The 10,302-nt window shown below is 48.0% G+C and overlaps 1 long non-coding RNA gene across 1 annotated transcript; it reads right to left on the bottom strand.

Annotated features, from left to right (window-relative positions):
* Nucleotides 1-4,532: 4,532 nt before the first annotated feature.
* Nucleotides 4,533-9,425, bottom strand: LOC311587936. Its single transcript, XR_014776024.1, has 3 exons — nucleotides 8,867-9,425; nucleotides 8,197-8,498; nucleotides 4,533-6,847 (listed from the first exon to the last, which is right to left on the bottom strand). It is a non-coding gene; the product is annotated as an uncharacterized lncRNA (long non-coding RNA).
* Nucleotides 9,426-10,302: the final 877 nt, after the last annotated feature.

Here is a 10,302-nt window from a genome sequence, read left to right as displayed (position 1 = left end):
GTAGCTAAGCTGGCATGGTGCGTGTTTGTCATCCCAGAGGTGCCAGGAGGCCGAGGATGCAGTTATTGGACCTCCAGAGCCTCGAGGAAACAGGCCATACTGTTGACCCTCAAAGAGGAAATGGCAGCACTGCTCTCGGTTTTTTTTTTCTGCTCCTGAGAACAATGGGGATCTTTGCTCACCTTAGTGTACTGCTTCTCAGCAGGGCACAACCTCACCTCGGAGGGCATTAGGCAATGGCAGGGGCCACTGGGGGGCACTCAGAGCTGGGAGGAGCTGTGCTGTGGGATGCTGCTCGCAGGGATGCTGCTAACCTGCTTCTGTTCCGGACCATGGCAGAGATGCTGCTTGAGAGGAGGGTGTGACCAGAAACTCAGCATGAAGGGCTGATGTCTGGGGAGGACACACAAGTCCTCGGTGAGACGTAGCTGTCTTTGAAAAGGGAAGGAATCGAGAGGGGGATTTACTATGCATTAAAACTCAAGCATTAAAAACCTATAAAATTCATCTAAAGGAATTCCCCAGGGGGACTCTGGTTGCTGTCCCATCAACAGCCAGAAACATGAGCATATTGAACAATATCATCAGAACACAAGGCAGGACCTTTGAATCCTCTGCTCCTCTCTAAAGATCTTACTATGCCTTCACCTTACAGAACACCCCAGCAGTGGAAAACAAGAAGAAGCCCTGGTCTAGGGGGTGCACAACCTGGGGAAAGGCAAACTGTGGAACTCATCTCTAAACCTGAGCTTTCTCCCTTTCTGTGGAACATGAGCGTCCATGCTGGCTCAGCACACACAGCCTTCTGAAGATAAGTGCGGGGGTGCCAGGAAACCCCGCCCAGCCCCCCACGCTCCTCGGTGGCATGTGCATTTACCAAGCTCAAGGCTACACATGACTTGGTAAGACTTTAACCACCATTCCCTTCATCAGTCACAACAGGACTCTTGTCACTGGGGCTTTAGGAGTCATTTCCTGGTGACAACTCTGCAATCTTATATTTATTCTGCCAAGCCAAGTCTGACGAACAATGTGGGTTGAACTGACAGGCCTTACTGGGCTGAGCCACACGGAGCCTAGATAGTTCACAGTCCTTTGGTGACTTTTTAGCTACAGGGAAGGTTAACCTCTTTCCTGAACCACCCAATGGGCTACAGGAGAAAGAGAAGAGGAAGCTGGGCCCCAGCCACTCACCAGTAACAAGCCAGAGACTGGCTGCCTTCATGGAGACTGGGCAGTCAAAACGCCACCAATGCGCACACACCCTGCTTACCTGCCAACCCTTGACTAACAGCTGGACCAGGTGGGCACAGACAGAACCAAGTCCCTACTCATAAAATTCCTTGTGACACCACCACCTTTGGTGTCCCCTTCCCACATCCCCCACGTCTTTGAATAGCAAGGACAAGCATGTGTGTGAACTGTCAGAAATCTGATTAAAAGATGGCACGGTCAGGTTCTGTACTGTCAGCAGAGCTGAGACGCGTGAAGAGAAGGCAGGATGAGTGAGGGGCCAGTCACGGGAAGGGAATGGAAATTGCAGGCTCTCATGTTAGAAGCTTGTGGTATAAGATGAAGGCCTCTTCTAGAGTCCTAAGTTTGTAACTGGTTGCTGTCGTTTCTATTATGTTTTCCCCCCAAATGCTGACTGATATAGGAGGCATAGGACAAAATTGCTGTTTGTTTCCATATTCTGGCCAAGAGCATTAAAATCCGGAATCTGTCTTGTGGTGGAAAGCTGACGTCTTGATGTCTAAGCCCAGAATACTCCCACTGTGGTAGTCAAGTGGCAGAGTAGGGCCCAGGGATGGCCGTGCCCCCTTGAAAACATAATGCGGAGGGGCTCTTGGGCAGCATTTACCTTAAGGCACAGACCATACAAGCAGTCTATTTACTGAGATTAGCACTAGAAGACTTGAAGCAGCCGTGAGTGGCCGTGCGCACACCAGAGAGTGGTGCACACACCAGAGGGCTGTGCATACGCACACACCCAGCAGTCACCACATAGGCTTCTCTCCTCGTTAGCACTAAGGCAACGAGGGAGCAGCACGTCAGCTTGGGGTCTTATGTCTTCCATAATGCAATCCCTAGCAGAAGCCGAAGGCTTTGTGATGGAGTGTGCTTATTAACTTTCTCAGTGTTATCCTGAAGTCTGCAGGCTCACTCGAGGGACAATGAGGAAGAAAAACTTTGCTTCTGCTGTTTAAGGATGTCTGGATCTAGGGCTGAGAGACAGCACAGGAAAGCAACCTCTGCGAGCTCCATGAACCAGAGCGCTCGCTGCACAAGCCCGGCTTGAACTTTGCTGGGGAGTGAGTCGGGCTTCTTGGGAGAAGTGTGATGTGCTCTCAAGACACACTGGTCATAGCACCAGCCAGTGTGCTGAGAGCCCACTGGGAATGCTACAGACAGGAGGGTGAGCCATGCACTCTTGGACCAAAAGAGGTTAAGTGGTTCAAACACAGGAAAAGGCACTGGGCCTTTCAAATTAGTTGCATGTAACTGCATGCAGATTATCTTTCTTTTCAACTGCTGGGAGACTTATCTCATTTGGAAATATATATATATATATATATATATATATATACATATATATATATATATATATATATAAAATTTTTTTTAAGTACCTGGATTGCTCTGGTGTTTCGAGCTCCAGGTTTTAATATGGCTACTGCCTGTCACTAGACAAGCCAGGAGTTATGAAAGCAAGTTCCTTTGTATGTCTGGAAGATCGTCAGTGAGTACATTGCTAAACTGATGACTGACCACTGTGGGCACTGTGATTCAGACTTGCAGTGCTGTAATTGGGTGGTGTTGGCAGGATGGTTATCACAAACCTCATGGCAGAATCACACACTTTAAAACAAATTGAATTAAAAGTTGAATTAAATCAATGCTTTTTTAAAAAAAAAAAAACATGGATTTATAATGAGTATTTACACAAGGGGAAAAAAAATCCTTTAAAACATGATAGGGTTTCACTTTATAGGCCAGGCTTGCTAGGCTGGCTCTACCACGCAACAGAAGCTTCTCCAAGACCAGGGAATGACTGTGGTGGTTTGAATGAAAACGGTCCCCATTGGCTCACAGGGAGTCGCACTATAGGAGGTGTGGCCTTGTTGGAGGAGGTGTGGCTTTGTTGGAGGAGGTGTGGCTTTGTTGGAGGAGGTGTGGCTTTGTTGGAGGAGGTGTGGCTTTGTTGGAGGAGGTGTGGCTTTGTTGGAGGAAGTTTGTCACTTTTGGTGGGCTTGGAGACCTCAGAAGCTCAAGCCAGGCTCAATGGCTCACTCTCTCTGCTGCTTACCTATCCAGATGTGGACGGCTCAGCTATTTCTCTAGCGCCATGTCTGCCTGTGAGCTACCATGCTCCTTCTACGATGATAACGGTTTAAATCTCTGGGCTGTAGACCAGCCCCATATAACGTTTTCCTTTATGAACGTTACTGAGATCGTGTGTCTCTTCCCAGCACTAGGACACTGACTAAGACAGTGACTTCAGCTACCTCAGTCCCTGATACTGAGGTGCCACACCTAAACAAGCAGTCCTGGCACTGACACTACTTTTGGAGAGTTTGAAGGATTGTGGCAGGGAACACAGTTGCTCCTGTGCCCCAGACATGAAACACAGTCCCATTTCTCTGTCCTTGAAGGTCCAGGTCTCCCTGTAATCCCAGGCCCAGGAGGGCTGCGAACTGAGCCCTGAGTGGGACGCAGCTGCCTCTCCAGCCAGGTCAGCCAAGGCAACCCTGCTCATGGAGGGCTGGCAGCTGTGGCGGCCAGTTCCCCTCACGTGCCATCACCACTGCTGGACGGCACCAACAGCGAGATGCCATGTGCAAACTGAGTGGAGGGAGGGGGCTGCTGCAGACAAGCATCTTGGCTCTGAGTGGCCTGTCTGCACCCCCAGCTCTGTCTCTGCTCCTGTTGAAATGCTTCAGGAACCCCCTAGCGTCCTCCCTTACACCATGGTGCTGACAACGCAATACCTTAGAGAGCTCCCACCTAGACAGTTCGGTTATTTCATGGGGTGGGGGGAATGATGTCACAGAGTTTGGAACTCTCGAGAAAAGACCACCAGGCAAAATCAGATTATGATTAGTGAATTTTATTGAAGCTTCTGGCAAGTCAACAAACTGGGAACCAAACTACAGGCTGCTATGTGAAGCGGGTGAGGGGGGGGATTTTTAAATGCAAAAAACCACAAGAAGGTTTTGAGTGTCTGCACAAGCAAGCTGCTCTGTTCTGTCAAGATCAGGTCAAGGCGACCTCAAAAATAGTCCTTGAATGTCTGCATAAGCAGGTTACAGAAGCCAAAAAAGCAGCCAGGCATATGGTTAAGCAGATAGTTAGGGATGTACATTTCTCGGTTGGCATGGTGTGTGTGTGTGTGTGCGTGTGCGTGTGCGTGTGTGTGTGTGTGTAGGGGGGTGTCCCTGCGTCAGGGGTACTGGGAACTTTTCTTCCAGGAACTGGAGTCAAAGACAAATGGTTAGTGGGGACCAAAATGGATGCTTTACCCTAAAATGGAGTTTCTTTTTGTTTTTATTCTTATTTGCTTGAGACAACGTCTCTCTGTGTTATCCCTGGCTTTCCCGGACTCGCTTTGTACACCAGGCTGGCCTTGATACACCTGCCTCTGCCTCTGGAGTGCTGGGATTAAAGGCATGTACCTCCACACCTGGTTAAAATGAAATTTCTTTAGCTATCACACTCTCCATTGGCTGTAGATCATATGATTTGAATCATTTATTGGTGCTTAGATACAGGCTGGTACTGAGCCTGTAGAGCTGTTATTTTAACTGAACTGATTCTGTTTCTAATGCAAGTTAGTAACCAATGTAAAGCATGGGGGCTGATCATAACGCTAAGGAGTCATAAAATAATAGGCCCAGCTATGGTAGTTAAAAGGAGGGTAAGCCATAAGTTAGCACCACAGGAAGAGGGATGGGTACCAGCTAGAAGCCTCACGTGCCCCTTTGCTCTTGTATCCAAGGTTTTCTGAACCATGTCTCGTGTCTCTTGTATAACTCCTGTGTTGTTGGCATTAAAACATTTTTCACCTAAAGCTGCACAGAGGTCTCATTCTTTTAGGAATAACAAATCTTGTCCTGAATTAATTAATGCTGGCGTTCCTAAGTCAGCCGTGCCTGGGGTTCCTGCGGTCACGAAGCAGGGGGGGGGCATAACTGATATTGCTACTGTTTTCCTTCTAACTAGGCCCTGGACCTCATAGTAGGGGTTTTAATGCAGGTAATAGATTAGATTAGAATGCAGAGATTCCCTTCCCATGGCCCAATGCTAGATTTCAGCCGTTACACATCTACCAAGGCCAAATGTACAGGCCCGCTGTGTCCCTAGTGGAGCCAAGAAAATACATTCTAATATGTTCAGAATTTCATGGTCTGCATGTGAGCAGTGAAGGAATGTCCATAAACGTAAGGCTGTGTAATTATTGGTGGAAAGAGATTAAACACTACCTGTTCCTTGGAGGTCTCCTACTCACACCGTAGGAGAGTTTAGTTTCCTCTGGTTTACAATTTTAATTCTCTAATGGGATTGTAGTTGATGGAAAGGTTGAAGCCTATCATTACATAAAAAGGAGGTCTACAGGCGAGGCGAAAGCAACAGCAACTCATTCCCCCAGGCAGGGGAAGGTAGGCTCTAACCAGTTACCTAGTCCTTCAAAGTCTCAAAACTCAGAGACATCCATCAGGCGATGAGATTATTGTACGTCCTCACATTCAGGGCTGCAGCGGAGCCTTTTGCCACAGACCCTTGGTTGAGACCAAGGGTTGATTTACTGTCATGGGTGGGGTGGTCTGAGGAGGGAGGAGGGGAAGGAGAGACAATCTAGTCTGGTGGAAGCAGCCAGCTTCTCCCCGCCGGGCCTGTAGGGCTCACATGGCAGAGTGGCCCAGTTACAAACTAGATAATCTTCCCTGCTAAACCAGAAGCCCCAGATGCGGTCCTTTAGCCAGCCAGTGGGTCCTCCCCTGGTCATGACTCTGAGAGTAGAGAGGCTATATGCACATAGGTCCATCCTGGGGGAGGGCTTCCTCACTCAAAAAGGATGCGTGGTTCTGGGTGCCCAATATCCTCCTTTCTTGGACAATCGCAGCTTCACAGTTTGGGTCAGAACAATGATATTGTCCCCACCCCACCCTCATGAGCAATGTGCTGGCTCAACAACTGTACATTCCTGGGAAGAGGAAGTATTTAGCATATTTTCATCACACCCTGAGAATGATGCAAGCTCTAGTCTCACAGTTTGGAAGTGATTGGCCACAAGCCCTTTTGTCAGCCATGACTAAATAAGCTTCAAAAGGGTCAGGAAAATCAAACTTAAATTCAGGCTGGGAGGCAACATTCTGGAGAATTCCTACCAGTTGACCATGGATAAAAGAGGCATGGTTCCTTAGACATTTCCCAGCCACAGACCTCAACATTTTCTGCTGGACAAGCATAAGGGATACCAGTCAGAATTCCCAGTGCTATCATGAGTGCAAGGTACAGATGAGCTATACCTCTAGAAGGTTCTGGGGTCTCACATTCACCTCCATTTCCTTTAACCTTTTTTTTCTTTTTCTGGCCTGTCATGTCTGCCTTTAGCTGGGGAATACTGAATCCAAGCCACAGTTTCTGCTACCTTGACAGCTGTGGCTGTTGCTAGGATCCCTGGGGGGACAACCTCTTCCTGTTAAGGTTCCAGAGCGTTGCAGGGCAGGCGGCTGAGCCACTCCAAGTTCCTGGGTTGGATCTTGAGTGCTGGTCTGTTAAAAACCAGTGGTGGGAGTGAGAGATGGCTCTGGATGTCTTGAGTGGTCTGCTGCAATGCCTGTGAGGACTTAAGGGAAGAAACAGATATTTAATAGCCTGTGGCCTTTTCCTTGCAGGAATGTGTGTGGTGGAAGGCATTAATAGAGGACAGCTCTGTCTACCACACTACTGGAATTTAGTCTTTTCTTTTCTTTTCTTTTTCTTTTTTCTTTTCTCTTCTCTTTTCTTTTCTTTCTTTTTCTTTTTTTCTTTTTTTATTTTTTATTTTTTTGAGTCAGGGTTTCTCTGTGTAGCCTTAGCTGTCCTGGACTCACTTCCCGAGTGCTGGGATTAAAGGCGTGTGCCACCACACCCGGCTCAATTAGTGTTTCCTAATGGTCCTGTTAACTCTTTCTACCTGTCCTGAGCTTCAGGGCCTCTGGGTACAGTCTAATTTCCAGATGTATTCCTAGAGTGTTAGCCACTTGTTGAGATGCTGGCCACGAAGGCAGGGCCATTGTCAGACCCTAAACAAGAAGGAAGGCTAAATTAGGCAACACAACCATCTTCATTAGTTGCATTTGTCTGTTTCTGACCTAGAGGGGAAGCGTCTATTGGTTCTGAAGAGGTATCTATAAGTACTAGTGAATACCAATAGCCAAACCATGTTGGAGTCATTTCAATAAAGTTCAATTCCATGTTCAATGGGACCATGCCCCCTTCCTCAAACACTTGGAACACAGGATCTGGTTTTCTCCACTTGCATACAGTGGTTAGTAATTTGCTCAAGCCTCTCATCTAGGTGGTGTGGGAAGTACCTGCCTCTGATTAACTCTTGTAATTTGGTGAGTCCCAGGTGTATTCAGATGAGTCTGTGAGAGAAGGGATGGAAGGCATCTGGTATGATGGGGCGGGCATCTGTCTGGAAGCACACACCAGTGCTTGGTCTTAGTGGACCCCTTTCTTTCTCCTTGGTGTATGTAGGATGCTCTAGTAGGTATGTCTCAGGCAGGGGGTGAGACTCAGGGGAGGACTTAATGTTTGCATTGGCTCCTCTGGCTTTGAGGTTGCTCTTTTAGCCCTGGCATCAGCAAGTCTGTTGCCTCATGCTTCAACTGAGTCCCCTTTGTATTTTGGCCAATGCATAATAACAAGGTTCTTCTACAGCTAAACAGCTGTGAAGAGAGCCCCGCTTCTGGCACAAAGCACCATTGGTATGTGCAGTGGCAAATGCATACTGGTTATCGGTATAGACATTAACAGCACAGCTATTTCCTCATCTGAGTGCCTGAGTCAAGGCTATCAACTGCCTTTAGGCGGATGTCTCTCCGGGCAGAAACTGGGTCCAGATCACCTCAGGGAGAGTCACAACACCTGCTCCTGTATACCTGATTCCATCTTGAACATAGTTACTACCATCTGTGAATAGGGTCATACCTGCCTTCCTGAGAGGCTGGCTTCAGAAGGACCAGTCCATACTGCTGGTACAAGGATCTGGGCACAGCCATGGGAAGGCTGTTCTTCAGGGTCAGGCAAGAAGGAGGCTGGGCTCAGCACTGCAGACAGTGAGGATCTGATGTGATTATATCTAAAAGGAGTGCCTGATACAGGGTGAGGTGCGTGTTCTGCGTGCAGGGCTGGCTCACAAGCTCTCTGAAGGAGAATTTTCAACGAGTGAGGGGTGGTGACATCCAGCTCCTGTCCCATGGATGCAGGTGGCCATTCTGCTGCAGCGGGGTCTAGATATTTGCATAAATAAGCCATTTTCAGGGTCCCAACGTTGGAGTCAGCATCCCTTTGGCCACCCTGTTTAGCAATGTCAGATAACCCGGAGTACTGGAGCTGACATCAGAGCCTCCCTGAGTTTTTGGAATGCCTCTTTTCTTTCTTTTCCCAGCTCAGGAAGCCATTTTCCCCCTAGGTCCTTGAATAATGGCTTTGTTATTTCTGCAAAGTTGGGTAGCCACAGTGTGCAGTATCCAACTGTACCCAAGATTTCTTTCACCTACCTTTTATCCCGAGGCTCAGGAATATTCAAGATTGCTTGGATCTTGCTTGAGGACAGAGTCCTGCTGCCTCCCTCTCAGCAATACCCCGGACAAGTTACCTTAGTGGAGCACATTGGGCCTTTTGGATTCATGCAGGAGCCTAGCTTCTGGGGTAGCTCGTTGACGTTCTTTCAGGGTGTGTGCAGTGATGAGGTCATTCATGTACCATGACACTTGGGTGCTATTGGTGGTGCTCCTGCGGGTTTGCACTAAGGTGTAGGCTTAGATATTTCACAACCTATGTTATTTAGGGTTCAACCTCACTTCTAACCCACCAACCAGCCAGACTTCCTTGGGCCAATTCCACTCTGTCAGTCAGGATACCAGCAGTCCAGTCTAATAGCCAACACCAAACAGCCACGTGAATCTGTAGTGATGGCACAATCCAACAGAAACAGCAAGGCTCCACCAAATCAACCCGAGTCCGTGGAAGTGGCCAGAACCAGGCAGAGTACCACAAGAAGGTCTCTGGAACGTTTCTCTATTCGAAGCAAAGGCCAGCGAGGACCAGCGAGGTGTTGCGTGATGTAGGCATGCCAAAGAATCTTCTCACTGTCCCTGGCTCTTTTATGCTGCTTCCCACCACCACGTGCCCTCTTTCTCGTCTGCTTCCAGCAAAACATCACATGCCGTCTCGTCTCACAAGACATCTTGCAGGAAAACATCATGTGACCTCTCACAAGTCAGCTTTCAGCAAAACACCACGTGACACACAATTGAGTCTTTAAAGAAACCAGAAACTTCCAGTTCACTAAGGCCTTCAGCACCCAGAGCAGGGGAGTTCTTAAACCCCTGTGGTAGTCAAGTCCAGGCCAGTTAGCCACTGAACCCTGACTCAGGGTCTGTCCCTTTAAAAGCAATATAGGTTGGCTCTCAGAGGCCTGGAGTAGAGTGAGAAAGGCATCTTTCAGATCCAGGACAGTGTGTACAGTTTTTCCTGGATCCAATAGCCTGAGTAATACTCTGTTGGCTAATTTACACTTATTTATTCATTTATCTTTTGGGGTTTTTTTTTTCTTTTTGAGACAAATTCTCTCTGTGTTAGCCTTGTCTGTCCTGGACTCTCTTTGTAGACCAGGCTGGCCTTGAACTCACAGCGATCCACCTGCCTCTGCCTCCCGAGTGCTGGGATTAAAGGTGTGCGCCACCACCACTCAGTTATTCATTTATCTTTAAGTCTTGAACAAACTTAATGACCCAGAGCAGTGGAGTGTTCTAATGTGATCAGCAGGGTACCAAAATGCCTGCCTCTGATGCATCTCTAAGGCAACTGATATCTTTCTAGTGTCTGCCTTAGCTTCTCTTGAGCTAAGGTAAGGCTGCGCTAGAGAGCTGAACATTTGGTGGCCAATGTGAAGCCCTTCTGGGGAAATTGGTCTCTGCCCATACTCCAGAGAACATTAGCACTAATTCTGTCGGTCGTCCACTCCCTGTCTTTTAGCATTCCTTTTTGTCATTACATATTCTTCTGATAAGGTGGCAAGTGACCAAGATG

The sequence above is a fragment of the Acomys minous genome (genome assembly GCF_964271855.1).
Source record: "Acomys minous genome assembly, chromosome: 17".
Lineage (NCBI taxonomy): Eukaryota > Metazoa > Chordata > Mammalia > Rodentia > Muridae > Acomys > Acomys minous.
This window is presented reverse-complemented; position numbering and strand designations above follow the sequence as displayed.